The 16,829-nt window shown below is 42.8% G+C and overlaps 1 long non-coding RNA gene across 2 annotated transcripts in view; it reads right to left on the bottom strand.

The window, feature by feature from the left end:
* The window catches only part of LOC140389300 (uncharacterized), a 173,592-nt gene extending 160,192 nt beyond the window's left edge, over positions 1-13,400 (bottom strand). For both annotated transcript variants that reach the window (XR_011934329.1, XR_011934330.1), the window contains exon 1: positions 13,292-13,400. This is a non-coding gene — a long non-coding RNA (uncharacterized lncRNA). The remainder of the gene's footprint in view (positions 1-13,291) is intronic.
* Between the last annotated feature and the right edge of the window lie 3,429 nt (positions 13,401-16,829).

Here is a 16,829-nt window from a genome sequence, read left to right as displayed (position 1 = left end):
ATTGATACAAACTTTGCCTGTGATGATCCCAGTCAGAATGAGCAGGCGTCCAGTGCGTGTGTCTGACGAGCTTCCCAGAGAAGGAGAACCCAATCGTATGACAATCTGCACAATGGCAGATCAATCAAGAGTATTTGTAGCCTGTAAGGAGTTTCACTTCATCAATTTGCAGCCACAAGAAAATCTTTACGCAGGTGTGCTCCAGATTGCCAGGGAACTGGCATGCTGTTCTCATCCCGGGGCCAGTCAGGTTACCTGAGCTTCAGAGATACAAGCAGTCTCTGGGATTATTGTTCGGTAAAAAGGGTACCCCTTGAAATTTAGCTGAAGACACCAAGGAACGACACAACAAAAGCTATATGACAACCAAATGTGCCAGTCATCAAGAAATCAGCATGTTCAAGATGAATTGCTTCAATATTCAAGAGCCTGGGGCCCCAGAATGATCACAGTATGTTACACTGTGACAACATTGTTCATCAACAAGGATCGCGAGTTAGAACAAAGCTTGGAGCATCTGTCACTTGTGAAGGAATCTGAGGAAGAAGAGGAGAAAAATGGTAACTCCATCCCAGAATTGCTTGGCTGCATGGGATGATAGCTGATATCCTGACAGCTGCAAGGTTCGTTAGTTACCACCACTGGAACCTCCACATCAAATAGCCATTTACATCCCCAAGCCCCCAACACCCCATAATTCCAATAACATGAAGCAGTCCTGCTCACAACCAACCAATGCACCTCATTCCATTGGTCGCAGTCAATTCATGCCTCCTCATCATAAAATCAGAAAATCCCGACAGTGCAAGAAGGAGGCCATTTGGTCCATCGAGCCTACTCCGACCCTCTGAAGGGGCACCCTACCTGGCGTCACGCCCCCGCCCTATCCCCATAACTCCAACTAACCTTTTGGACATTAAGGAGCAATTTAGCATGGCCAATCCAACTAACTTGCACATCTTCGAACTGTGGGAGTGTAATGATTTCGGCCAGGCCTTTGAGTTTGGCCAATTGTTCATCAGCCAATTGGGCAGCACAGTAGCACAAGTGCATAGCACTGTGGCTTCACAGCGCCAGGGTCCCAGGTTCGATTCCCCGCTGGGTCACTGTCTGTGCGGAGTCTGCACGTTCTCCCCGTGTCTGTGTGGGTTTCCTCCGAGTGCTCCAGTTTCCTCCCACAGTCGAAAGACGTGCAGGTTAGGTGGATTGGCCATGATAAATTGCCCTTAGTGACCAAAAAGGTTAGTGGAGGTTATTGGGTTACGGGGATAGGGTGGAAGTGAGGGCTTAAGTGGATCGGCGCAAACTCGATGGGCCGAATGGCCTCCTTCTGCACTCTATGTTATATAGACTATATACACCTGTCTTTTAAGGGCAGCACGGTAGCATTGTGGATAGCACAATTGCTTCACAGCTCCAGGGTCCCAGGTTCGATTCCGGCTTGGGTCACTGTCTGTGCGGAGTCTGCACGTTCTCCCCGTGTGTGCGTGGGTTTCCTCCGGGTGCTCCGGTTTCCTCCCACAGTCCAAAGATGTTCAGGTTAGGTGGATTGACCATGCTAAATTGCCCTTAGTGCCCAAAAATTGCCCAAAGTGTTGGGTGGGGTTGCTGGGTTATGAGGATAGGGTGGAGGAGCGGACCTTGGGTAGGTTGCTCTTTCCAAGAGCCGGTGTAGACTCGATGGGCCGAATGGCCTTCTTCTGCACTGTAAATTCTATGAATCTATGAATTAGAATATGAGTTCCCTGATTAATGAACCAATCAGGGAACCCCTTTCTCTGTATATAATGGGGAGTGTCAGATCCTCTGCACTCCCAGTGTAGACAGCAAGCTGAATGCACCTGATTATTCGGCTGTTGGTTTTGTAAATAAAAGGAATTCTGGTGAAAGGATCGCAGAGGGTGTACCACCTGCCCCTTTACCTATTCCATGCTTAACATCCCAGGCCCAAAACACTCATTCCAGGTTAAGCAGCGTTTCACTTGCACCTCTTCCAATCTGGTCTATTGGATTCGCTGCTCCCAATGTGGTCTTATCGGAGAGACCAAACACAGACTGGGTGATCACTTTGCTGGGCACCTTCGGTCTGTGTGCATTCAGGACCCGGACCTTCCCGTTGCTTGCCATTTCAATAAAAGACCCTGTTCACATGCCCTCATGTCTGTCCTTGGCCTGCTGTAATGTTCCAGTGAAGTTCAACACAAACTGGAGGAACAACATAGTCCTCCCACGGTCCAAAGATGTGCAGGGTAGGTGGATTGGCCATGATAAATTGCCCTTAGTGTCCAAAATTGCCCTTGGTGTTGGGTGGAGGTGTTGAGTTTGGGTAGGGTGCTCTTTCCAAGAGCCGGTGCAGACTCAGGGGGCCGAATGGCCTCCTTCTGCACTGTAAATTCAATCGTAATCTATGATTAATCTAGGACAAAGGTTCGGCACAACATCGTGGGTCGAAGGGCCTGTTCTGTGCTGTATTTTCTATGTTCTATGTTCTAACATCTCATCTTCTGGTTAGGCACGCTACAGCCTTCCAGTCTCAACATTGAATTCAACAACTTCAGATGATTAGCTCTACCCCACTTAGACCCATTTGTTTTCATCCCATTTCATTTCAACTGTCTCTTACCATTTCTTTCTTTCTTGTCTTTCTTAATATATATTTAACCCGCCCCAATCTTATCCACCTTTCATTACCCTTTCTTCCCTTTGCTTTCCCCTGCCCCTCCCCCCACATCTACATCTGTCACAGTTTACCCTCTGACGTTAGTTTCTCTGCTGTTTGGCCTTTCACACCTTTTGTTCTCTCTGGAGACCGCCATTAGCACTCTTTCCCCTTGGTTTCTGTGTCGATGAGCACCCGGTTTCCCTGGGTTTCAGTGGCTATGACTCATCTTTCATTCTCACTTCACAGTATAAATATTCCCCACTTTCTCTGTCTGTTAGCTTTGACAAAGAGTCATCGGACTCAAAACGTTAGCTCTTTTCTCGCCCTACAGATGCTGTCAGACCTGCTGAGATTTTCCAGCATTTTCCCTCTGGTGAAGGGACTTCTGCCTCCGTGAATTTATTACAGGGAGGAAACCGGAGCACCCGGAAAAAACCCACGCAGACATAGGGAGACAGTGCAAACTTCACACAGACAGCCATTCAAGGCTGGAGTCAAATCCAGATCCCCAGTGCTATGGGGCAGCAGTGCTAACCACTGTGCCGCCTTAAAAAGTGACTTGCCATCCTGTGACCAAGTATTGGAAAGTGATGAGAAGTAATATATTTTTTGTCATTCTACTAAGGTATGGAAACTTAAAAACATTGCATTATATCGTACACCCACATGATTATTCTTACGCACCCACAAACCTGTCGTGTTGCGTGTTCCGATGCACAAATGATCCAACACAGCTGTAGATGGTACAACTCTGTTTTATTGTCTGAAACAATAACAACTACTAACTGCTGGCTGAGGTTTGTGCTTCACCAGCTAACCTGTGGACCCAGCCCTATCACTATCTTGGTGAGGCACTCAGCACATGGTCTATGTCTGAGTGGCACGCTGTGAGCTCTGTGCTCTGAGCTATCTCCTGGTAGAATGAACGAGAATCTCCTGGTAGAATGAACGGGAACTCTGTTTTTTTTCCCTGTTTTATAGTGCGTGTGCTCTCACTGGTGATTGGCTGCGATGTTGTGTGTGTGTTGGTTGGTCCAACTACCAGTCCATCAGTGCGTGTGTGATTGCACCATGATATGCTAATGTTGATATCATGACAAAACCTTTATCTCTTTTAAGCACCCTTCCATAATGAAATCCTTGTGGCTTCAGCAAAGGTAGAGATGGACTGCTCAGATCCCTGAACCCGTTGTGAGATGATCTTGGCTGAGGAACCTGGGATTTTGGAGCACCTAAGGGCCCTGCCAAAGACTGCTCCACCTACAACAGTACAAGAAGGCTTCATGCCTGGTACTGATTGGTAGGGTGCGGGTACTGGTGGACAGTGGGTGAGAAACGGAAACCTTTTGAATGACATCCACATTTCCATGTCCTTTTCTGCAGCAATAAATCACATGGGCTCGATGGGTGACTGGTCTCTTTCTGTGTCATGATGACTTTATGCCCCCTGTCATTCTGCTGGAGAGCAACATAGCGCAGATTAGTGGCACACGTCTGTGCCAAACATTCCAGCTCCTCACAATTCTAATCTTCAGAGTGGCTCTTTAAATATCACGTGGGCCACACCACATCTGCTGCTACTCATTCAACAGCAAAGCAAAAAGTAAAATAACATTGAGATTGCTGAGCTAAAATGTCACGGACAGACTTTCCAAAATTATTTTTGGGTTTCCCGGATGGTAGCTGATCTACCCACACCAACACCTCCTCCCCTTCCATCCTTCTCTATCAGCCTCACCCCCAAAGCAACTCAGAGTTTTGGATACGATTCAGCGACCCCATTGCGCCTGGTGCAGAACCGGCCGCAATGGGTGAATCGCGCAAAAACCTTAAATTGGGCTCCACGCTGGGCCAATCGTGAGATACCTGACTCGCTCTGCCCGGTGTAATCTGGATAACTTCATCGCTGGGTGAAATCCAGATCTGCATAAATACGTGGACGACGGATTCACCCTGCGCTCAGGACTCAATGGCTGTGCCTGAGAGAACTTGCCAGTGCACCATTCAGTACCGGCTCACACAAACGGGAACCAGGCATTACGGCACTTCGGCGGGGGGTCTAGGATGGTCAGGGACAGGGCAGGGTAGTCCCCTGACACCCTCAGGCACAGAGGAACCTTGGCACTGCCAGCCTGGCACCGTGGAAGTGGCACCCTGGCAATGCCAGGGTACCCAGGTGGCACTGACAGGGTGCCGGTGCACTGCCAAGGCACCAGACTGGCAATGCCAAGGTGCCAGATTGGGACTGCCAGGGGTCGGGCCTTGGGGCACCATGCCAATTAGAGGCAGGTGAGGGAGGTTTCCCAGGGGCCTCTACAATGTTGGGGGAGGTGAAGTGGCCATGGGGCGGGGGGGGGGGGTGGGGGGGGGTGCGGGGCGGGGGGGGGGGGGGGCTGTCAGCTCACCAGCTTGAAATCCATCGAAGTGTGGGCTCGGCCGGGAGAAACTGCCTGAGACCAAAAAAAGTGCAGTTGAAAAGTGGGATGTTTCTCGGTGCTGTATTCACAGAGAAACACCCAGCTAAACGTGCCTAAAAGCGGAATTTATCATTTTGCACTTAACCATGCCCAATGGGTGGCATGGTGGCACAGTGGTTAGCATTGCTGCCTCACAGCGCCAGGGATCCGCGTTCAATTCTGGCCTCGAGTGACTGTGTGGACTTGGGCACCCCCATACCACCCAATCACTATTGTTGAAGATGGCCAAGATTACAGCATTTCGGAAATCTCTTGGCATCCTCTCCTCCTTTCAGAGGCAGGAAATGAGGTCATGTATTTGTGCCAATAGTGCTTCTCCACTCTGTGTTAGTGCTTTGGCAGGGATTCCATCTCCCGCTAATGCCTTGTTGTTCTTCCCCTATTGGATGCTCTTTTCCACCTTGTGCTAGTTTGGGCTGTGCTGAGATGGTCATGAGTACCATGCTATGGGATGGAGTTGAAGACAGATTCACTGTTAAAGATGTATTTGAAGTGCTCGTTCCAGCGGGTGCTGACTGCCTCCCTGTTTGTGACGAGCACGTCTCAGTTCTTGGCCAATATGTGGTGGGGTCTTGCAACATGGTTATTGGCTATCTGCTGGATCCTCTGCGCTTTCTCCACCCACCACCTGTTCTTTAGGTTGCGGCATTTTGCTGGACCTCAGCCTTTAGCCATCTCGAGGGCTGCTTTCTCATTCTCTAATTGGGTTTGCTGTTTCAGGCTCAGAAAAGCCTTGTGTTGCAGCTTTATCAGCTCCTGGATCTCCAGGTCATTCTCATTGAACCAGTCTTGGTGTTTCCTCGTTAAGTAATCAAGAGTCTCTTTGCCGGTGCTGACTATTGAGGCCCTGAGGGAAGACCAGGCGCTGTGGACCCTCTGCACCTCTGCGCCACTGGGAGTCATCAGGTTGGCAGTGAGGTGCTAGCTGAATAGGGTTCCATATCAGGATCTTTGAATTCCTCAGCATTGATTTTCCTGTGGCATTGTTTCTGCTGCCATTGTTGCTTTGGGGCTACGTTGATGTTGATCACAAGCAGATTAGATGGTGGTCCATCCAACGGTTGTCAGCTCCTGTCATCGCACAAGTGACACGCACTCTTGTTCGGATGATGATGTAGTCGAGCAGCTGCCAATACATGGAATGAGGCAGTTATCATGAGGCCTTGTACTTATCTTCCTGACAGAACAAGGTATTGGTTAGTACAAGGCTGTGTTCCAGGCTATTTGCCAGGAGCAGGACACCACTGGTGTTGGATTTCCCTCCCCCGCTTTGTCGATTACACCTCCCCAGAGGTCTGTGTCCTTTCTAACTCTATATCAGCTTGTCATCCATTGGAACTCGGGCCAAGGATTGTTGGAGACTGGAGTACCATTTGTCTTTTGATTTATCTGTGGCTTCCAGTGTTGGCCCTGAAGACTGTAGCGCACTGCTTCTCGGCCAGGGTGAGCTGAAGGGTCATGAGGCATTCATTTGTCCTGCAAGGGAAGTCTCCGCGATGGCCAACTCGTTTGTTTGTAATGGCGACGCCAACTCCATGGAGGCGGAGATCCTCTTCTAGCTGACCTTTCGAAAAGAAGGTATAACCGCCACCTTATTATGAACTGGCATTACACTGCCCACCAGGTCTAGCTTAGGGCAGCAATGTCAATTCAAAATGCCTGAGCTCCCAAGCAATGATAGAAGTACGCCATTCCGGCCTGTTGCTTATTGCTGTTGTCCATGAGGATCCAGACATTCCAGGTCTCGAACTTCATTTTTAGGGTGGAAGATGCCCCTGTGTGAGTTCCTTTAATGTGAGCTGGCCGTTGCACACTAATTACCACACAGGCTTAACAGAGCAAGACCTTGGTCTAGTCTTAAACTCTGCTGTATGGGCCTCCGGGTTCTCTTTGCACCCACTCTTCTCAGTGGTGGTCATTGACTCGAGAGGTGAAGAGTCACCAACTCCTCTATCCCCACATTGAACAACCCATGTGTGAAAAGGGCCAACAATGGATCTTTGTGGGACCTTGATGTAGCTGTTTGGGATAAAAAGAAAAAAAACTACAGATGAATTGGACAGATTTTGAGGAGCATAGGTCAGAGGGAAAACAAATGTGAGCAATCCCACAAAGCTGAACAACAGATAATAATGACATGCTCAATTATGTCTATATCATTGGCTGATGTAGCACTGTTGCAATTACAGAGAATTCTGTTGTGTCATTGGTTAAGGTTGTTTCAGCACAGTGGCAAGGGGACAGAAAGATAATTGGACAGATTCAAATAGTGAGATGTGAAAGAGGTGTGCATGAAGATGGAGAGATTGCAGCATATTTAATTACCTTGGAGAGGAACGGTAAGTTGGAGATGGGGCAGTAGCTGTTGAGAGAAGTGTGACTCAGGGTCTGTTTTTGAGAAGTGGGGAGAGGCTGGGATTACGCCAGCAGATTTCAAAGAGATGGGGGACAATGCCTGAGAAGAAAGATGTTTACAATGTTCCCTCACATGCTGGCCAAGAAAGACAATTGGGAGGTTAGTGTTTAGTTCCAATGGGGTTAATGGAGCAGGGGGTCAGGCTCATAGTTGAGATAAGCTTGATGAGTGCATGAAGTGAGATGGGGAAAGGTTACAGAGAAAGTTGGAGGGGTTGGTTCATGACGGGGTGTTGACTTGGTAGACAAGAACATGAGAGGAAGCAATTGCAAATAATGTTTAATTTGGTGATGATAAACTTGATAAGCTTCTCAGACTTGATGTTAGAGAGTTTAAGGGAAGGGGAAAAGAGTTTATCAATGTGATTGATGTTAGAGAGAGGGGTTTGGGGTTATTTTTGTCCTCCAGGATGATGCCAGTGTAGTGTGCAGTATTGAGGTGAATTATGTATTCTGGAGCTGTGGATCTGATGGTAGACAGATCAACAGGTGGTAGACTATGCCACCTGGACTCAAATTTGTACTTTTTGAACTTGAGGGAGCAAAGAGGGGACATCATCAGGAAATTGATCAGAGTGGAAGAGAGTGAAGCGTTAGCTGGGGCCAAGGATGTGAGTGAGTGATGGGGGCAGTCAGCATCAATGCTTGTCTTTTCATTCACTCTCTGCTGTATTTCTGCTTGATATTTGGCCAGGTGAAGGGAAGAGAATTTCACCATTTTAATTCAGAACAGTCACTACTTAATGCACTGAAGGGCAATTTTCCCACCAGGAGCATATCTTGGAAAATTGGGTAACCAGATCAATAAATTGTACATTTAATATAATGAGTCCAATAGGACCTAGTGGAATAACGATAATGCAATTATTTGTTTAGCGATGACCAGTTACTGGTGGTGTGGCCACCTGCAGTTTAAACTTAGTCAGGTCTAGCTTTGAATTAGCAAGTTTGCAATGGTGTTCTGTAATCATGTTGCACAGAACTGCAATTGGTGTTGTTTTTGGCCATAGGCACGGTGGTGCAGTGGGTACCACTGCTGTCTCACAGTGCAGGGACCCAGATTTGATTCCCACCTTGGGCGACTCTCTGTGTGGAGTTTGCACTGTCTCCATGTGTCTGCATGGGTTTCCTCCGGGTGCTCCAGTTTCCTCCCACAGCCCAAAGACGTGCAGGTTAGGTGGATTGAACATGTTAAATTGCCCCTAAGGGTGAGGTTTTTTCAGTGAATATGAATGAAGAGGATCGGGAGACAACCCATATCATAACTTACCCCTTGGCTGAACGTACTTCAATATGGCTCACAAAAGTGAATGTTTCCGGGACACCACAAAAATAGTCCAATAACTAAACCAGCAAAAATATCTCAGACCAGTGTGGTTAATTGTCCATATGGTTTTCTTCTTCTGTAGCTGATATACCATAGGTTTTGGGTATGGAGTTCTTCCTAGCCACCTAAGTCTACAGCATAGAAAAGGCCCTTTGACCATCACTTCTGCGCTGGTCAAAAACAACCACCTAACTATTCTAGTCCCATTGCCCAACACTTGGCCCGTAGCCTTGTATGCATGTGCACATCTAGTTTTAGCATAAATTCAGCTTCAAGTTGCTCATATTACAGCTGGGTATAAAAATTCCTCTGGAATCAAATCATTGATGTTCCCTCTCATTTATCAAAAGGAGAATCTGAGTGGCATTGCTGCAGTATAGTAACAGATGGTCAATGCAGTATGAATTGATCTAGCCAATCTAATGACCAACCTGAGTAAAAGAACTTCACCCCATGGACTGGTACATCATGGTCAGTAACAACGTTCCTGCTAATATGGTTGCGGAAAACAGATCACATAGTGCAATGTGCTTCAGCTTCAAGTGAAACTTGGACTGCTAGGTTTTATTCTCACACCAAGTATTCACAGTTTTGCTCCAAGTTAAGGCAGTGCAATGTTTATCAAGAGTAAAGCTTCAGTCGTGAGCAAAGTAGATGCTGTTTAATATCACTTTATCAGAATATGGCCCATAAGATAATAGCAGAAAGTATGTTTCCTTTTGTACAGATGAAATAAGTTAGTGGAAGCATATTTATCTGAAGTTTATATTGTTTGCCCCATTACATTTCTTTAACATTTGCCTCAAAGATCTTATTGTTCACCGTCGTGTGGTATAAATAAGTATTCAGTGTTGTTAATGTCCGGTCAACTTCTAATATTTTTTGAGGCCTGATAATATTTGTGTTTTCTATTCCCCATCAACTAAAGAATTAGAAAGTTTTAATTTCTTCAAGAAATGTTGAATGATTTTCTGTTTACCAGCTTTTGTGTGCTTTGTGCAATATTTACAAAGGAAATAAATAAAGGGTAATTCTGAGCTCCTCCTCCGTGTGCCAGAAATGGAGATTGCACAAATAACTTGATGGTTAAATCAGAGAATCTGTAGCTAGTCAGACTCAAATATCACTATGGAGTAAAAAGAGAGCCAGAATTGTCCATTTTAGAATGCACTGAGTGCCCTTCAGTTCTCATTCAGTGAATGGCTCTTTTCTTTCATTTTTTAATTCAAGAAGCAAGAGCATTAAAGAAAGAGGTGATGTGTATGAGAGAGGAAAAGATGGGGAGGAAAACATTGGCTGGCATGTAACTTAATGTAGGCGACTTATAAAAATCTTATTAGCATCAGTGAATTGATGACAAAATCCGCACCTCACAGCGACCCAGAGTCCTCAGTTGTTGCTGGATGAACAGACTTGAGTCAGTGCTGAATGCATTGTCTAGGGAAATGGTCCAGTGGTTAACCCAGCAGGGTCAAATACACCCACCCACAGTGAAAATTCCTTTGTGAAAAGAACCATTGCCTGGACAGCGCAGACATGTAAGATTGCAGAAAATTAAAAGCCATCAGTTAGAAATATATTCTGTTCAGAACAGCAATGATCGGGAACTTGACACGAGTTAAGAAGTGGTGAGGGAAAAACTTAACTGGCATTGTAAGGAACATGCAGAAAAAAAATTCTACCAGGCCACTTGAAAAAATACGATTATATTCAGTTATTAAATGCTTATAATGATATGATTTATATAATGGTTCAAAAGATGCCCGATTCTCCATTAGTATTAGTTCAACATTCACATTAATAGACAGTAATTAGCACTGAACCAGTAACATAGTTGTCAAATAATAATTTGTCTACAAGCTTTACATAATTATCTCCCAATATTACATTAATATTATTCTTGTGTGCAAAGATTTACCTTTGATAAATTATACAGCTCAGAACTCCTGTTTAAAATGAACCTAAAAAACATAGGAATTTTCACTAAGTTGCTTAGTTTGCAAAGTGATAGTATTTTTCAAAATGTGTGCGTCATTAGATGGTTCTTTATTTTCTAATAGTTCCCAGGTGATTGCAGTCACATTTAATATTTTACAGTTCTTTTATGTCTGCACTGGTTATAGCTCTTTTCTACCAAAACATTCTTCTATAAGTGCTGGAAACTATTCAGTATTTAAGTTAAAATATACCCTAAGATGGATGTCCTGATTACTAAAGAAAAAGCAACACATTAATGGACAATGAAAACACTTTTGATACCCAATACCAATATCAGCTCTATTGTTCAGCAACTTTTTACTGCTTGGGTTTGGGTCAGGGAGGGAGGGATGGAGGGGGGTTGGCAATGGAGAAAGAAAATGAATATGAAAAGATCCTAAATCCAGTGTAATCAAGTTGACGGCTAAGAATAGGAATGTTCTCACTGCTCCGCTTTACAGAGCGCAATGATGGAAGTACTTGGAGAAAGCAGATTTGAAAAGTAAGGCCTCATTACTTTATCAAGAATTCTTTTAACATGGTGTCTGCACTTTGTAGTACTGTAAGTGGAATGGGAAGATGGAGATATGCATTTCTTATTATTAACTTGTCACTTCACAGTTTTTCTGCCTCTAAACAAGAAAGCCCAAATATCAATGCAGGACAGGGTTAATTTTCCTTTCCTCCCAATCATATGCAGGGTTCCAACAGACTGAAGGTCATTCTACTGCTTCCTTACTGTAATTTCTAAACGTGTTGTGTGTTGTGTTTAATTGTATTGTCTGAGAATGGATATTGAATATTTTCTTTTTGATATCCAGTGAACAATTAGGTTGTAATTGCTTTATTTAGGTAAGTCCAGTTAAAGGGTAGCAACGAGAGTTAATCAAATATTGCAACCTCAGAACCCGCATTGATACACATTACAGAAACACCAACTGATGGTACATTAACAAGACAACACAAATATTTTACAGCACAGATTAACTAATTCATTGTTGATAAAGATTTACACATGGTAGGTGTTTTTAGAATACCTTGCCACACGGTTTCATGATAATAGCAATAGTAATTCATCTCCTTAGTTTGATGAACAATGAGATGGGCTCAATGCCTATTATCCCTGAATATTACTGTTGTGGCACAAGATTTTGGGTCATTAGGAAGGAGGTTGTGTCACTACCCGGCTTTGCTTTTCATCAGTTCCTTTTAGATTTCTTGTTTGATCTCAGGCACATCAAAAAAATACAGAGTGAAGGGACACGTTGCAAAGTAATTTGTTTCCTCTTTGAATTATTTTGTGGTATCCCAGCAACCTCACCTGGTAATGCTATTAACCTAGCTATGGATCAATGTAACTGTTAGACATAAACGAGCTGAAGGAATTTATAAGAGTTAAGCAATCATTGGAATGAAATGCAAATCATGAGAAAAATACTTATTTTGCTTGACCTGAGCTGTACCAGTGTGCAAAAAAAACTTTCAAAGGTTCAATGGTATATGTATGTACCTTTCTAATTATGAAATAACATAAGACAAAGCATCACAAACATAACATTTCTCTGCACTTTGAGAGGTCCTGCATTGGCTATAGAAGTGTGCCCCCTGCTGGCTGGACCAGCGTCAGAAGCAATAAAACGGGTCGCAACTTTTGTGCCCTCTCACAAAATGTGCGGATGGCCAACAGGTGAATGGCTGTGCAGTACACACATGCAGGAAGTAAAACAGGCAAGAAAGTAGACAAAGTTAAAGCTGCCAAATTCACCTCCACTCCCCTGCCCCCTACTTTATGCGGCATGTGACAATTTTTTGTCCGATTCATAAATGTAGGTTTAATGTAGCAGAAAGCTTGGTGCATGTTGATTGATGTAAAACAGAGCAGCAAAATACTACAATAGAACTTCAACGTTAAAATAGTAACAGAACACTTGAGGATGGAGGTTGAAGCAATAAAACTGTTATGTCAAGACTTGTTATAAAACTTGAGATATGGTTTGAGTTCTTCATAAATATAGTGTTCATATACTCAAAAATGCAGCAATAAAAGTCTCTGGTATGAGTAGCCCAACACTGACCAAAAGTATTTGATTTTATTCTGTAATGTAACTCGCCAATTTTTTGTTTAGCCCGTATTGGAGTATTACAAGTGAAATAATAGTTAACTGGCACGGTTTGCAAAACATTCCCAGAGTCAAAAATCCTCAAATGGAAAGTAATCACAGTCACTCTGCTTGCTTGTCTCTCCAGACAAGTTGCGCAAGTACATATTTCTCCTTGCTCAATTATGTTGTTGCACATTGCTGCATTTACTCCCCAAATTTATAGCAGAACTTAAAATTTAGACTGAATTTAAATTAAAGTGTAAATGAATTACTGTACACAAACATAATTCTCCTTGCAAAGATTTCGAAGAAAATATTATAATTCTCTCACCCTTAAAGCACTGCGTTATTTCACAAGACATCCGGTGACACAGTGATGCCGAATGGAACACAATCTATTTATTAACCCACATTAGAGGCAGACATTAAATGAGCATCAGATGCCTCTTATTCTTTGGTTAATCTCAGCTCTCTCTCAGTGCAATTGAAAGACAGAATGCTACACCCTCTGTGTTCCTCTGTTTTTTCACTCAAGCCTGCTTGGTGTGAACACTATGACCCGAGCAGGGCATGGCGTGTTGGATAGAGAGAAACCTTTGTTAAAGTACATAATGATGGAATTAAATGCTTTGTTGATCTCTATACCAGATGCTGGTGGATTTTGCGTGGATTTTCTTGGTGATTTTTTTTGTCTTTTAAATCTCTGAAGAAATATATTTGCATATTACAAATCACAATCTGATCATTGTGTTTTTTTACTCTTCAGGGAATGATTTCAAATACTTCTAAGGATTGAAATAGATCTTTATGTTCTTAAGCCATTGATTGAGCTTACACAGAGAATCGCCTATACCATATGTTTGCATCTGCTGGAATGCATTTTCCATGCAAAAAATCATTTATCGAAAGATTTTATGTGAACTTATTTTCAGACATTTCTGTTATTTATTTATTATCTTGCTTGTTTAAGTTAAAATTGATGTAATGAGTTACCTATGATTAAGACAAAAATGTAATTCTGAACAAATATCTGCCATCAATAATTCAATTATTTAATGAGTACCCTGGGTGAAAGACTGCGTCGTGAATAGTGGTTGGCAGTACAGCGCATGTTTTCCTGTTGGCTCATTCCTTTGTGCTTTTATAATAGAGCTCATGTATACCCAGCATATACTTTCACACACATTTTAACACTTAATGTTATTAGTCAGTGCCATAATGGCTTGTCATTTTGAAAACTTTAATTTCATTTGACGTTTTTTCTTAAACTGTGATGCGTGCTGATAAAATAGTTTATATGACAATTGTTCAACATTGTAAAGGTTTCACAAAGAGCTTGTGTCCTTATTAACAGCGAACTATTACATGAATATTGCCTTAATTGACAATAAAACCTCAAAGTTATGCCACTGCAGGTCTATTTAGAAAGATCTCAAATTTTTACTGCAGATGAAAAACGATTGTACACTTACACAGAGCAGTAGCATTCCTTTGGCTTTGTCACTGCTGCCTGAAAGACATTTTGCCTTGAGTGTGCAAGTGTGATAGGCTACTATGTGAAGTTAAAATAACGTGGTTTATTATGGCTTTAGGCAATAGTGTAAAATGGGTGATACTAAATTGACTGCCCATTTCTTTTCCTTCCATTGATTTCAATGAAAAGGAACATTAGGCTCAGTGTATAATTGGAGGCTAACTCTATGTTACTCATTTTACAGCTCCAGCCAACATTAAACTTAACATAAAGATAGAAGAGTGTAACTCAATTTAAATATCATTTACTAAATTGCAATGTAGTTTTGTCTCTCTATTTTAGTTGTAGTGGGCTGGCAGTTGGAACATAGAACATAGAACGATACAGCGCAGTACAGGCCCTTCGGCCCACGATGTTGCACTGAAACAAAAAAACCATCTAACCTACACTATGCCATTATCATCCATATGCTTATCCAATAAACTTTTAAATGCCCTCAATGTTGGCGAGTTCACTACTGTTGCAGGTAGGGCATTCCACGGCCTCACCACTCTTTGCGTAAAGAACCTACCTCTGGCCTCTGTCCTATATCTATTACCCCTCAGTTTAAAGCTATGTCCCCTCGTGCTAGCCATTTCCATCCGCGGGAGAAGACGCTCACTGTCCACCCTATCTAACCCCCTGATCATTTTGTAAATAAGATTCATTCAACTGGTATTGCACTGTGCTTCCGGGATGCAATTGCATTTGATCGCTCGCCATGTCTATGTCTAACCCCCATCAGTGTAGAGGTGAGATCTGTGTCCATATTTTCTAAACATTACAGAGAAGGTGGAGGGGGGCTGGTTGAAGGGGGTGGGGGATGGGGGGGTGCGCGGTATTGCGTGGGAATTGGTGTGTCTTTGTTGCCTGGAGGGCTGGGCAGATCAGCATGCCAGCTTCCAAGATTGGAATCAGATCCTTGGATTACAGTTCATGAATATTTCAATTATAAAGGCTCTATAACAAAAGCAAAAACTCAGATAAAGTAGACCCTGCATTCTAATCCTAGTAAATTAAATGAAAACAAAGTGAAGACTTCTGGCCTTACATTGTAAAAAGAATTAAATCAAACTGTGCTTGGGCATGACAACTTGGTGCCATTTCCCCAGTGAAATACAGCCTATTGTCATGATGTCATTATGCCTGGTTTATAGATATTTATTGTATTCAGCTGATTGAAAACGATAAGAAATTAAATTTGCACCAACAATTTTACAATGCCACACTCAGTTAAATTCTTACATTGATTCGTTTTTGAAAATGATTAATCTGCTAATCTTGACTAATTGACCATGCGGTAAGATTTCACACACTTAGTAATTATGATGTGGCCTTGGACTGGGGTGAGCACAGTAAGAAGTCTTACAACACCAGGTTAAAGTCCAACAGGTTTGTTTCAAATCACTAGCTTTCGGAGCACTGCTCCTTCCTTCACGTCTTCCTTGAGATGGTGGGCCTTCATGAATAACCTCAGGGAATTGAAATGGTGCTGTTGGCTTCACTCTACAAGGTGTTGTAAGACGTTTTACTTCGTAATTATGAGCTATCTATCTTATAGTTGCTTTTTTATTTAACATGCTATGGTTTTGGCATGCGCCCACTTTCATTAGAAAGTCTGTTCTGCAAAAATGCTTTGAGGTTGACACCAATATTTTAGACTCCATTGTTGAAAATTCACTATTGCAAGTTACCTTCCTTTGAAACACGGAACTCTTAACTTCTCAATGAAAGCAATGATTTCTTGCATTTGATTTCATGGTTATTCGATTCTAAGAGGTATTTCATGTTATTTTAAAAATTATACGAATGTCTATTTTTGTCAGAGCACGTTCACCCAATAACTTTCAATTGACCCCCACATCTTGCTCCTTTTTGTGTCTGTACCTAAATGGGATTCATCAGTAGTTTGAATGGTGAATTATTTTGACAATTCTTGGTAAGTGTCCAGAGCGAGAAAATTAGATTTTTAGAGGTCTGACAACATCATGAAGGGAGATCTGATTGCACCTGTTGTGACATCTCAAAAAGAACACATCCACTTCTGCAGAATTCAAAGGCAGAAGAAAATATAAATTAGGGTTTTAAATCACATAATAAATGTTATTAATTTAAATTATTAGGGATGGCCAGTAAATGCCAGTGACGCCTGTGTAACCAATGTTTAATTAATTAAAAAATACACCCTCTGTTCCTTGTCCAAACCAAAATAATATATTACCTAGAATATCTTTTGTTTTATACATTGGTATGTAAGAAAATGTTGCCATTGTCAAACCTTTGGAGTGTATCAATAATCAAGGCTGAAACTCCAGTGCAATTCTGAGGGAGTAAACTAAAGTCGCTGTAGTCCCAG

This window comes from Scyliorhinus torazame, chromosome 14, assembly GCF_047496885.1.
Source record: "Scyliorhinus torazame isolate Kashiwa2021f chromosome 14, sScyTor2.1, whole genome shotgun sequence".
Classification (NCBI taxonomy): Eukaryota; Metazoa; Chordata; class Chondrichthyes; order Carcharhiniformes; family Scyliorhinidae; genus Scyliorhinus; species Scyliorhinus torazame.
The sequence above is the reverse complement of the archived record's forward strand: the minus strand, read 5'-3'. Positions and strand labels throughout refer to the sequence as shown.